The sequence below is a fragment of the Rhinopithecus roxellana genome, chromosome 16 (assembly GCF_007565055.1).
Source record: "Rhinopithecus roxellana isolate Shanxi Qingling chromosome 16, ASM756505v1, whole genome shotgun sequence".
NCBI classification, from domain to species: domain Eukaryota; kingdom Metazoa; phylum Chordata; class Mammalia; order Primates; family Cercopithecidae; genus Rhinopithecus; species Rhinopithecus roxellana.
Genome location: NC_044564.1, coordinates 83,178,115 through 83,193,208, shown reverse-complemented (window position 1 = coordinate 83,193,208; position 15,094 = coordinate 83,178,115).

Below are 15,094 nucleotides of genomic sequence, written 5' to 3'. Positions count from 1 at the left end.
TTTATTGTAAAACTAATGCAACTGGTGTTTTTTTAAGCTCTTGGGCCTCTGTGAGTGCTGGAGTTTATTGAATGTTTTGGGTAGAGATCGGAAGCCAGATTGCAATTATTTGGCTAAACAAACCTCACAACACAGGTACCTAGATTACCAAGGCTACTATATATTTTTTTCGTTCTGAAAATATGTTCACTTTCATATCTCATTGTGTATTTGTTCTATATCATTCTTTCTCTCAAATGGAGCTCTCCAACTTTCATAAGATTTTGATCTCCTCGAACCTAAATCCTTATCCCAGGGGGGAAAAATGAGATTAAAGATCTCTGCTAAACCCATCACTAATTTATAACATAGAGCCTTTGTACAACTTATCTATTGCCATTTTAATGCTAATAACCCTCAAAACTCAGTGACATAGAACAATGAGCATTTGTTTAGCTCAGGTCTGTGGGGGAGTGATTTCATCTAGGCTCACTCACAAGCCTAGAGTCACTGTCAGGAATCTGAGCTAGGACGCCTTTAGCTTTGATGACTGGGGTGACTTGGCTCATTCCATATGTTTCTCATCCTCTAGTGGGCTATACTGGGAATGTCCTCACAGTAATGGCACAGGGAAAGGGCAAGCAGAGGAAACACACACTAACTTGTTCAAGTATCTCTGTATCCCATCCACTAACACCTCATTGACCAAATCAAATCATGTGGATGGTATAACAGAATCAAGGGGGCAAAAATGACTTGTTGTAACTTTGGAAATTGTTAATTAGGATATATTCAGTCCTTACCTTTTAAAGATACATATTGAGATATTTGCTGTTGAAATTACATGAGGTCTTGAATTTGCTTCAAAATATTATAAAGAAAGGGAAATGGATGGGATGAGATGAAGCAAAACTGATAATGAGTTGATAAATTGTATGGCTGGGAAATGAGTACACCGTGTTCATTGTACTATTCTCTTGACTTTTGGACACATTTTGGGGAGGCTTTATCAGTCATTTATTTCATTAAGAATATAGGGGCTATTTTTAGCAATAATGTACTCTTTTACTTATAATTATGTTATAATATATGATGTCTAGAGAAATTTGGGGAATATATATTAGCTGATAAAATATTATTTAATTGTATTTTTAAAAGAACATATGTCTTATCCAATACATATCTTCAAGGATGTGTTCATTTCTGGTTAATTTCAACATGAGTTTGTGTATTAACAGTGATTTACTGAGTAACATCTGTGCACCATGCCCGTTTCTAGGCTCTGGCCATAGAGAATGAAACAGATGAATGGGGTTTCTGATCTTGAGGTTTTCATGGTTGTATTAGTCTTCTATCGCTGCTATAACACAGTTCCACAATACTGATGGCTCAACCAGTACAAAAACAATCTCTTGTATTTCTTAAGTAGGAAGTCCAATATGGCAAATTAAATCCAGGCGTTGGCAGGCCTGCATGTCTTTCTGAAAGCTCTAGGGGAGAATCAGTTTCCTTGCATTTCTATGCTCTAGAGATCACCCACTTTCCTTGACTTGTGATTCCTTTCTTCCATCTTCAAAGCCAGCAATGTTGCACCTGTCTGTGATTTTCTTCCATAACCACATGTCTGTCTGAATGACTACAGTCAGGAAAGTTTCTCTACTTGTAAGGATTCCTGTGATTAGATTAGGCATACCAGCTGCAATCTAGGATAATCGCTCCATCTCAAGGTCCTTAAATTTGACCACATCTAGAACCACATCCCTTTAGCCATGTTAGGTAACGTGTTTCAGGCTCAGATTTCAGAATGCTGACATCTTTGGAAGGCCATTTTTCTGCCTATCACAATAGGTAAATGCTGCAAAGAAGCAAATTAATTAATTAAATAATTAAGCAAACACTGTCTGACACTTTCAGACACTGATATATACTATGAAAGTCTGTAAAAGAGTGATACAATAGTCAATGATTTGCAACTTGTGTGTAAGAGAAGGCCTCACTAAGGAAGGGATGTTTAAACTGAGACTTCTGACAAATAGAGATTACCTTGCAAAGTGATGTAGGCAGATAATTCCCAGTAAAGGCCAAGCTAATGTAAATGTCCAAGGTGGGAGAATAGAAAGAAGGCAAATGCGCTAGGCCCTAGAGAGCTAAGGGGAAAGTAGCATTTCATGAGGTTGGAGAGTTAGTAAGGGTCCAGATTTATTGGCTTATTTATTGTCTGATTTACCCTGTTGTAGGTTCTGAACTTTGTACAAATTGCCAAGGAAAGCTAAGTAGAGAAAGGAAATAATCTGATTTATATTTAAAAGTAATATCTGGCTGCTTTGTGGATAATAAACTGTAGCTTTCTGTTTTCCATAGCACCTATCATGACCTTGGCTGTTAAGTCCTAAATTAGTAATTTAATGAAAATTCCTTTGTTACTTAGCAAAATACTTTTTGTAAATTAATATGTTTAAGTTTTGAAAATAATCCAGTATGAGATTTTGGAATTGATACTGAAAAGCTAAGTAAAATTGGATGAACTTAGTTATTTGTTTTAAATAAGAACTACATTCTTCCTTCAGTAGAGATAATTCTGATATTTGGCATTTACCTCAAAGATTCAAGTAGGAATGTGAACAATGTATTTACATATATTTTTAACAAATCCTAGTGTATGGGATATGTCATCATATTTTTAAAGCTAAAGAAAATCATACACTATGCTATTGTTTCAAAACTAGTGCTATTGTTTAAATTTATGGGGATATGGTAACAATTTTACAAGGTTTATTTTGTATCTATAGATTAAAATTCATAGACATGGCAGGAGCTGGATGAAAGAAACAATATCTTATCAGTAACATACACTATTTTGATGAATGGGAGAGAATGATCCATGTTTATGGCATACACTATGCTAAACAGATAAACTGTGGAGATTTCTGTTGTAATATATTCTGCTTAAAGGATCAGCCTGTAGGCCAGGCATAGTGGCTCATGCCTGTAATCCTAGCACTTTGGGAAGCTGAGTTGGGCAAATCACAAGGTCAGGAGTTCGAGACTAGCCTCGCCAACATGGTGAAACCCCGTCTCTACTAAAAATACAAAAAAGTAGCTGGGCATGGTGGCAGGTGCCTGTAATCCCAGCTACTTGAGATACTGAGGCAGGAGGATTGCTTGAACCCGGGAGGTGGAGGTTGCAGTGAGCCAAGATCGTGCCACTCCACTACAGCCCAGGCGACAGTGCAAAACTCCGTCTCAAAAAAACAAAAACAAACAAACAAACAAACAAAACACACACACAAAAATCAGCCTGTAAGCAGTTATGTAATTAGGGGTAGTTTAGGTGGTAAAAAATTTGCACATATTAGAAGATAGTAGAGAGAAACCAAAATACCAAAGTTGACTACAGAAGATGTGTATTAACCTCCACCCCTGCCCCACTCATCCTATCAGAACCAAGGTACCAAGTTCACTTTTTGGCAATAAAAGGTTCTAAAATATATTCTGTTACATATGGCTTCAATATATATCCATCTGTCTGGGTTCCGTGATACACATATATATCCAGCCTAGCACTCTGGTGAGTTTTGGAAACTTGATAATATCAAATTAAAATTTAGGATTTACATTTTGAGAAATAAAATTACAATGGAATTTTTAAAAATTGTATTTTTATTTGCAAGACCAATAATTTTAACAAATTATTGTATAATTACATAAAGATAAGTTCTCAAAATTCATGATAATTTTGAGGTTATATGGTTTAATACAATGTGAAACCGATTTTTATTTCTATTGAAGCCATCGAGACATGTCTGTATGTATGTGTATGTGTGTGTGTGTAAAAGGTTACAGTATAACTTCATAACCACACACTCCTAAGAAAGGACATTTTTGATATAATATTTGCCAATAATTTAAAACAAACATAAACTAATTTTAAATACAAATCCCTGTTTTCTTTGGGCACCAGGACTGTTTCTGATGCAGTTTATGTTTACTGTGCTAACAGTTTTGGCATTTCCAGTTTCCTTCAATAATCCACATTCAAAATAATAGCTAATTCATTGGAAATAGACATTCTTTCTAAATACTCCTGTAAAATTAAAATAATTAACCTATCATTATGGAAGAGTATTTTTCTATACAATTTGAACAGAATCTATTATTGCATCAGCTTTCTACAAATAAAGATATAACAGAAACTAAAGCATTTTCTTTCACCCTCTACCCCAATGAATAAGAAGAAGCGACACTCAACAAAGTGCTTTGTTTTCTACTTCCTTTTTAATATCCTCTTGCTTTTCTGAAGACCAAGAAAAAGTAATAGAGCAATTAATCATATGATATTCCTCTCCTGACAGCACTGGCCTCTTACTATATTTATCACTGTGCTACTAAGCCTCTTTCTGCGACATCCTCCAGCTTGTCATAGCTTTCCCAGTAACTCTACATGCTATCAATTATTTAGCGCAAGCAGCATTATGCATACCTTCAAGGATGATTACTTAGGAAGAGAAATCAATAAACAGAAAGTCCATTAAAACTCATGTAGTAACGAAAGATAACAGGACGATTATAATCTGCCCTGTACCTTGCACAAAAAGAGTTATTAAAAACCAGTTAGAGTTAACTTGCACTGGTAACATAATATTTATGTATTTATTATTTTTATTTTTTTTGAGATGGAGTTTTGCTTTTGTTGCCCAGGCTGGAGTGCAATGGCCTGGTCTCAGCTCGCTGCAACCTCTGCCTCCCGGGCTCAAAGTGATTCTCCTTCCTCAGCCTCCTGAGTAGCTGGGATTACAGGCGTGCACCACCACGCCTAGCTATTTTTTGTATTTTCAATAGAGACGGGGTTTCACCATGTTGATCAGGCTGGTCTCGAACTCCTGACCTCAAGTGATCCACCCGCCTTGGCCTCCCAAAGTGCTGGGATTACAGGCATAAGCCATCGTGCCCGGCCTGTATTTTTTAATAGTAGAGCATTATCACCTGAAGGCTCCAACCTGCTCATAGATTCTTTAGAGGGGATACAAATTTGTTTTCCGGTAAGAGAAATTTTAAACTTTCAGATTTTGACAGACCACGAGAGCAACAAAATCACAGCTTATTGGTCATTTTTCTGGGCATGAGTTTCAATGACTGAAATACTCTGATAGGTCTTTTGGAGGTGGCCCGTTCTCTTATAAGTAGGGAGATTCCAGAAAGAATTAATATCTGGATGAAATTAATATTTGCTAGACAATCTCATAGTCATTCAGGTACATCTCAATCTCAAGTTACTTCTCAATGTATTGCAAAGGCACAATGAGACAGACCTTAGGTTCCCTAAGAAGGCAGTTTTCTTCCAGAGGTCACTGGGTAATACTTCAAGTCCTTTTAAGTGCTTGCATTCAGAACATTATTTCAAAAAGCAGCCTCTAAAATGTTATTATTGCTTCTTTCCACCACTGAATGAAAGGTGCCCATTCTGACGAGTGCATTGATTGTGAGATTTATAGCATGACACTTTGCCGACAATTCACCTTGCTCTGAATATTCCCAGGCAATGGAGCGGAAGAGGAGTACTGAGTCATTTCTGACTAGGCAGAAGGCGTATTTCATAACAGAGACTTAGCATTCTTGAGATTCCCATGGCTACTTATGTTCTTCATCCTTCATTTTACATAAACCTGAAAAGGATCAAGATGGTTGGCTTCATTCAGCAGTATCTCCCTTAAAGGAGAAAGACTAGACTTTTGACTTATAAAACCATTACAAAATAATAAATATTCATATTTATATTCTAGAATGGCAGGGATCAGATGGGTTTTGAAATCACTTATAAGAATGTGAAATTATAAATGCCAGGATACAATATGTGTGAGTACACAAATGGCTTTAGAATTTACTGTCTGAACCAAATAAACAATGATATTTCTAATATAGTTATTTTTAATGTTTGTTTTCACGGTAACTGTGATACTGTTTACAGTTCCCTGGGATGCCTAAATGGAGTTAAACACATGAGTACTTGCAATATGATAAGGAAAAGGATAATGAGCAGTTTATGTCCTCAGAGTTTCACATATAAGGATACCATGTCTTTCTGATAATAAAGCTTTGCTTATCTCTATGTTGATATATTTGGTAAAAATATAGAAATATGATTAAATTTTCTGGTCATATTGCATCAAAAGGCATAATTTCAATTCAGTATTTGTGTTTCTATTACCCTTTCATTAATTTCATTTTATTTTTCTCCATATTAAGTAATAAACCATGTTTAAATATAGTAATAGCAAAGAAAAAGATAAAGTCACGTGCATGCTCCCAGGTCAGTCTCTACAGTGAAGCTATCTTGTTTTCTCTTTTCTTAGAAACCTCAGGCATAAAAGACAATGGGACTAAGAAATGTGTTGATTAAAAAAAATATAGGAAGTGACAGCAGGAACACAGTACTACCTTAATTACTGAAGCCATTTCTAACTTTGGGTGTCAGCTAACACTTATTCTGCCTAGGTGGTGTTCTGATTTATATGAGTGTTTGAAAGATATAATGTCTTTCCTAGAGGATTTTATTAGAATCTAATGATTCAACCTGAATGCAGAAAACATAAAAATGTGTGTGTTCAGGAAAGGCAGAAGCTGGAGGTCAGCTGTGAGGAGACACACTTAGTGAGACAGATGAGTCCAGGCCTGAGGCACCTCAACCCGTCCACATTCTTCTTCCACTATTAGTTTTATATTTTCTTCATAAAAGCAAGATTTTTTTTTCTCAAAAAGACACCTGTGCTTTTCATGTCTGCATTCTGATAAGGAAAATAGTCAAGAGAAATCATCAAAGTTTTAAAGAATGACCACTAATTGAATTACTTTAGACAATAAAAATGCAACTGTTCTTTGCATCCAAATGAGTCTCACCATTCAATTTTTCAAATAAAGTAAAAAAAAGTAGTAATTTTTGCTCACAAAGGGAGTGATGGTTTAGTAGCTTTAGTATTGGGAAATTCAAATTAGCTTTATGCTGCATAGTCCTTGAAACAAAACCTGGACAGAATTCTATTAGGTTTCTACTATCCAGTAGAAAGCAGAAGGAGCAATACTAGATGAAAACACAGGGGAAAAACTATACAACATTGATCTGGGAAATGATTTGTTTTAGATTTGGCAAGAGCATGGGCAACAAAAGCAAAAATAGACAAATTGTATTATGTCTAAATAAAAAGCTTCTGCATAACAAAGGAAACAACACAGTGAATATACAACTTACAGTATGGGAGACGATGTTAGCAAGCTGTAGATCTGTTAGAGATTAATATCCAAATTATATAAGGAATTCAAACAATTCTGGAGAAAAGAAACAAATAATCGAATTTAAAACTGGTCAAAGGTTCTGAATATACATTTCTCAAAAGAAGACATACAAATGGACAGCAGATATAGGAAAAATGCTCAACATCACTAATAATTAGTGAAATGAAAATTAAAATCACAATGATATAATACATCATGTCTTTCAGAAATGCTATTGTAAAAAGAACGAAACGTAACAAGGGTTGGTGAAGATGTGGAGAAAAGGTAACCCTTGTACATTGTTGGTGGATAGATGTTTGTATAGTCATTTATGAAAAACTGTATGGTGGTCCCTCAAAAAAACAAAAGTAGAATTACCATATGATTTGGCAATCTCACTTCTGGGTATTTACCGAAAAGATTTACAATCAAGGCCGGGCGCAGTGGCTCACGCCTGTAATCCCAGCACTTTGGGAGGCCGAGGCGGGTGGAACACGAGGTCAGGAGTTCACGACTAGCCTGGCCAAGATGGTGAAACCCCGTCTCTACTAAAAATACAAAAAAATTAGCCAGGCATGGTGGCATGTGCCTGTAATCCCAGCTACTCTGGAGGCTGAGGCAGAGAATTGCTTAAACCTGGAGGGGCAGAGGTTGCAGTGAGCTGAGATCGCGCCACTGTACTCCAGCCTGGGCAACAGAGTGAGACTCCATCTCAAAAAGAAAACATTTACAATCAATATGTTGAAGAGATGCCTACACTCCAGCATTCCTTGCAGCAATAATCACAATAGCAAAATTATGGAACCAACCTAAGTGTCCATCAACAGATGAATGGACAAAGAGAAAATGGTGTATATTCACAATGCAATACCACACCGCCTTACAAAAGAAATATGTTCTGTCATTTTTAACAAAATGAATGGAATTGAAGAAAATTATGCTATGTGATACACACTGGACACAGAAACAGATATACCACATGTTCCCACTTATATGTGGAATCTGAAACATCTGAACTCATAGAAGCAGAGAGCAAAATGGGGCAGGGAATGAGAGAATGGGGAGATGGTGGTCAAAGAGCACATAGCCTCAGTTATACAGGAGGAATAAGGTTTTTTTAGATTTATTACACAGTGTGGTGAATATAGCTAATAATGTTGTATTGCACATTTTTAAAGTACTAAGAATAAATTTCAAACATTCACACCACAAAATGATAAATATTTGAGGTGATGGATATGTTAGCTTGTTTTAATTATTACACATTGTATTTATAAATCATAACATCACTTTGTACTGCATAAATATATGCAACTGTAATTTGTTAATTTATAATAAAAATATTTAAATCTGAAATGTGGGTGAATAGGTTTTATATTAAATGTGGCACTGCAGAGCTTCCTGTAACTTATTAAATAATACAGTTCTAGTTTCATATTTTTCTGAAGAGAGAGAAAAATGTGCTTGCTATTATGGTGAGTGTTAGGCGACATAGATTTAAAGGGAAACCGGATTAGGGACTTCCAAAAGATTTCTTTGCTCTTACTTCTATCTACATTGTCTCCCTTAGAGCTGTCATCTACTATTTTGACTCATAAAACCACTTCTATGAAAAGGGCTCTGACTCATCCACTGAGATCCCAATTTATATATGCAGTAAGTAGGCTTGCTTAAAATTCCATCTTAGAGTCACAATGACAAACACGAGCTCATGATTTCTCCCCTTGTACTGACCACTAACGTATTCTCCTTCTAGTCTTCCCTATTGCAACAAAGAAAACCATCTAGTAGCTCTATTCAAAACCCCCAAAATCTAGAACTTCAGTAATCACACAGCTATTGAATCACTTCACTTCTTTCGAGTCTCACAGCTACTGTCCTGGCCCAGACTTCTTTATTTCTTTCCTTAATACTACAACACTCACTTTAGAAGTTGCACTGTTTTATCTCCAGCTCCCTGAACAGTTTTTCTTACAGAAACCAGAATGATCTGTAAAATGTAAACAAATCCAGATTACTCTTCCTGGGGAAAGTCCTCTGCCTCTTAACCACAGCACCTGAAATAAAATCAATTTCCCTTACCTTGGCCTCCAAGTAGCAAAAGACTTGACCATCTAATTTTAAATTTATTCCGCAGCACTCTTCCTCTGACTCACCAGGCTCAAATCCATGGTATCTTTCTATTCTTCAAACACCAAGCTTATCTTTATCCTAGAGCCTCTGTGTTTGTTCATCTAGCTTGCCTTTCCTTCAGCTATTTCTTGTCTTTTAGCTTTCAGGTTAAATGGCACTTTGGCAGTAAGGCCTCACCTCACTGTCCACTCTAGATATCCCGCTGCTGTTCCACCCCATCCCAACATACCCTATTACATCATCCAGATTTCCATTCTTCGTTAATCTCATTTATCATGGTTTGATTTTATGCTGTGCCTTGTTTTTGTTTGTTTGTTTTTTGAGAGAGGGTCTCTCTCTGTTGCCCAGGCTGGAGTGCAATGGCCTGATCATGACTCACTGCAGCCTCACCTGGGTGCAAGGGATCCTCCTGCCTCAGTCTCCCAGGTAGTTGGGACTACAGGTGCTCATCACCACACCTTGCTATTTTTGTTTTTGTTATTTTGTATAAAGAGTTCTCATTAGGTTGCTCAGGCTAATCTTGAAGTCTTGGTCTCAAGCGATGCTTCCACCTCATCCTCCAAGGGATTATAGAGGTGGGTCACTGCACCCAACTTTTATGTCATACTTTGAACAGGGATGTGTCTCTCTGTTCACCACTGTGTCCTTGGAGACTAGAAACATCATGACACAATTATAGGATAATTGTAGAAGACAAACACATATTTGTTAAAAATGAACACATTTCCTTGTATTTAAATGCATTTATATTCAATTAGTTGACTTATGTATATTGTATATAAATTCTGTTAATCTTCTGTTTTGAACTTTGTAGCTGCTTTATTTCCATTATGATTAGAATTTTCTTGAAAATGTTTGCTTTATCTTAATATAAATTATCAATATTTCCCTACAAAATTTGCAGTACTCTTTGTTCCAAAACACCATTTTTAGTGAATTTCCTCATATCATGTCAACTTTATTTTCTGTAGTTATTTTCAGTGTTTACCAATAAGATAGGCAAATCTATGTTTTATTACTATTCTATTTTATTAATATAGGTATTTTGTTTCTGATAAGTTGAACATTTGTCCACGGGTTTGAGGCTGTTCACATATCTTCATTTGTCAAATGCTGCTTGTCTCTCTGATCATTTTTCTAGAAATTTTGTTCACCATTTTATTTAAAATACTGGAAATTAATAATTATAAGAATGAAAAATCCATATTACAAAAATTCAAGTATACTAAATGTAAATGATTTTTACACCATTATACATTAGAAAACTTTCTATGATACACATGTAACTATTAATATCTTTCTTACTCTTTACCACTGCAAGTCACTCATTTGCTCTGCCACAATTCTTACATAGAAGTTGGCCCATTGTAACTCCAAGGGTTTCAGAAAAATGACAGCTCTGGTTCATATAACTGTACGCCTCTTCTGGGTTCAGAAGCTCTTTGGGTGCACATGTTCCTATGACTAAAATGCATTTTCTAAGCTATGGCAAGACAGAAAATAAAAGTAGAAATAATGTTGATGTTACAAATGTAAGTGACTGAATAGAATAAAGGCAAATAATTAGATAAGATAGATTATGAGTGAGTAAAGTTGACATATCAGACAAATTTTAATGCAAATTAATAAATAAGAGTCCTTGACATGGGTATATTGAAAGTGGTAATAAAAAAGTAACCTAACAAAGTATATTTGTTAGGTTAGGATATGCAGTGATAACAAACATTCCCAAATATGAGTGGCTTAACAAAACAAAAGTTTATCTCTCATTCATGCTACATTTTCTCGGTGTTCTTTGTCTACACTGTCACTCAGGGATCCAGGCTGATGGAAACTCCAATGTCTAATAACTGCACCACCTGGATCATTCAGCCTCCTAGTTGCTATATCAAGGGAAGACACTCTGAAGGCATCACACTAACTCTTCAATGTTTTGATACACGATAGACATACGACATCCCTGTTCTTAGCCTATTAGACAGAATGGGTCATCAGCCCTATCTTGGAATCAGAAGGAGCAGTAATAAAAACCTTAGTATGCCTCCACAATCTTTGCCATTATACGTAAGATTATATTATTTCTAGTAGGATTAACATACAAAAAGTTAAGACTTCTATTTTTAGCAAAGTCCCTCCATCAATGTCTTATTTTATCTTTGGGTGGGAGGCTAAAAACAATGTTGTAAATGATATAGAAGTATGCATCTTTTAAAAGTATTGCTTGAACTCTATAATCCAAAAACAATTGGAGAAATGAGCAATATTATCAAACAAAAGAGGAGTTTTTTTTTCCTTTGTCTCATGTTGTTCAATTTTACTAATAATTTAGATAAGATATATACTGCCATATACTGATAAAAAGTATCTGTTTAAAAATTGAAGTTCAGTTTATTAGTTTACTAAAATATAGTTTATGTGTTTTGTGTTCTATCTAAGAATCCTTGCCTACTCAAAGGTAACAAAGATTTTTCTCCTATATTTTCTTCTATACATGTTATAATTTTGGGTTTTAAATCTGGGTCTATGATCCATTTAAGGTAATTTTTGCATATGATTTTCAGTAAGGATTAATGTTTATTTTGAACATTACTTATTAAAAACACTTATTCTTTCAAATAAAATAATAAAAATTGAAAATGTATGGCTATTCTAGAATATTAGTGTTTTGTGGATCAATTTATACTTGATAAAAACTATATTTTACCTCCCAAACAGAAAGTAATTATTTTACATATCAAAATATTGCTTTGCTCTAGTTTTCTGATACGGAAGTGAGTCTCATTCCACTTACCTTAAAAATTATTCTGATGTTTTTTGTGATACAATTTATAATTCCTTTATGGACACCTTTTTTGTTACTGTAAAAGCTAATATACATTCTATTTTTCACTGTATTTTTGAATGACTTTATATGATTAACCATTCTTCAGAGTAAAAATAAATAATCAATAGAAGATTTCAAAGTAAGTAAAATAGATAAGTAAATGCAAATTTAAACAAATATGGATAGGCTTTGGTCATTTTGCAGAATATATTCACATATTCTACATATTTTTAAATGACTTGAAAATTTCCTTGAGGTATTTTACTTAAAGATTGGTGAAATAATAGGTAGATTATTCATTGTGGTTTTTGCTTCCTTTCTCCATCTGATTTTTATTGTATAACTTTTAAATCATACATCATGATTTGAGTACCTGTACTTTTAATAGACTCACACATACATATAACATTACTCTGCTATCAAAGAAGGTACCACAATTACTCTTAATTAAATCAATCTTTACCTGAGAAAGAAGAAATATAAAAAAAATCAGTTAGAGAAATTGTAGGGGAAATGGTAACTCATATAACATAGCTAGAAGAAGGAGAAACCTGTGACAAAAGAGAAATGAGAGTGGCATCATGCAGTGTCACAGGCTATTTTGCATGAAGTTCATCCTGAACATAAAGGCAAGACCTCAAGAAACTAGAATAAGAGCACTAGATTTCCACAGAGATCAAGGTAGATGAAAGAAAATACATAATTTTATGTCTTGGGCATTTAGAAGAACAAGAATTAATTACGAGTTGATGAAGAGGAAAATAAAGGTGAAAAACCTGAGTACATTGCAAATTTGAATTTAGTAAGTTATATTTTGTAAACTACTTAACTGCAGCATGTCAACTATGTATTTATTTCCAGACTAATACATTTACTTTGTGTACCAAACTCCTGCTACCAGTGTGCATGTACAAGAGAGGATAAGATGAAGGAGGGAAAGTAGAGAGGAGAGAGGTGGGAGAGAAAGCAAGAAGAGAGAGAGAGAATTTTATATCTTCTGAAAAAAAATCATAATTTGTTTGGTATTTGGTCCGGATTTTGGAGTGAAGACCCGAAGGCATTAATAGTAATTGCCATTTCATCTTTTTACACTGGAAGGTTTCTAATTGCAGGGAACAAATAAACAAACTGAATGCTCCAAAATGTATTCCCAGAAGCTCAGGATTCTCTTTCTTATATGTGCATGATTCAAAATTTTGGGGAATCCTAGAAGAAATGGATAAATTCCTGGACACACACACTCTCCCAAGACTAAACCAGGAAGAAGTTGAATCCCTGAATAGACCAATAGCAGGCTCTGAAGTTGAGGCAATAATTAATAGCCTACCAACCAAAAAAAGTCCAGGACCAGATGGATTCACTGTGGAATTCTACCAGAGGTACAAGGAGGAGCTGGTACCATTCCTTCTGAAACTATTCCAATCAATAGAAAAAGAAGGAATCCTCCCTTACTCATTTTATGAGGCCAACATCATCCTGACACCAAAGCCTGATAGAGACACAACAAAAACAGAGAATTTTAGACCAATATCCCCGATGAACATCGATGCAAAAATCCTCAATAAAATACTGGCAAATCGAATCCAGCAGCACATCAAAAAGCTTACCCACCATGATCAAGTGGGCTTCATCCCTGGGATGCAAGGCTGGTTCAATATATGCAAATCAATAAACATAATGCAGTATATAAACAGAACCAAAGACAAAAACCACATGATTATCTCAAAAGATGCAGAAAAGGCCTTTGACAAAATTCAACAGCCCTTCATGCTAAATACTCTCAATAAATTCGGTATTGATGGAACGTATCTCAAAATAATAAGAGCTATTTATGACAAACCCACAGCCAATATCATACTGAATGGGTGAAAAGTGGAAGCATTCCCCTTGAAAACTGGCACAAGACAGGGATGCCCTCTCTCACCACTCCTATTCAACATAGTGTTGGAAGTTCTGGCTAGGGCAATCAGGCAAGAGAAAGAAATAAAGAGTATTCAATTAGGAAAAGAGGAAGTCAAATTGTCCCTGTTTGGAGATGACATGATTGTATATTTAGAAAACACCATCATCTCAGCCCAAAATCTCCTTAAGCCGATAAGCAACTTCAGCAACATCTCAGGATACAAAATCAATGTTCAAAAATCACAAGTATTCCTATACAGCAGTAACAGACAAACAGAGAGCCAAATCATGAGTGAACTTCCATTCACAATTGCTTCAAAGAGAATAAAATACCTAGGAATCCAACTGACAAGGGATGTGAAGGACCTCTTCAAGGAGAACTACAAACCACTGCTCAATGAAATAAAAGACGGCACAAACAAACGGAAGAACATTCCATGCTCATGGATAGGAAGAATCAATATCGTGAAAATGGCCATACTGCCTGAGGTAATTTATAGAATCAATTGGAAAAAAACTACTTTAAAGTTCATATGGAACCAAAAAAAGCCTGCATTGCCAAGAGAGTACTAAGCCAAAAGAACAAAGCTGGAGGCATCACACCACCTGACTTCAAACTATACTACAAAGCTACAGTAACCAAAACAGCATGCTAACCAAAACAGAGCCCTCAGAAATAACGCCACACATCTACAACCATCTGATCTTTGACAAACCTGACAAAAACAAGAAATGGGGAAAGGATTCCCTATTTAATAAATGGTGCTGGGAAAGCTGGCTAGCCGTAAGTAGAAAGCTGAAACTGGATCCCTTCCTTACGCCTTATACAAAAATTAATTCAAGATGGATTAGAGATTTAAATGTTAGACCTAAAAGCATACAAACCCTAGAAGAAAACCTAGGCAATACCATTCAGGACATAGGCATGGGCAAGGACTTTGGCATGGGCAAGGACTTCATGTCTAAAACACCAAAAGCAATGGCAACAAA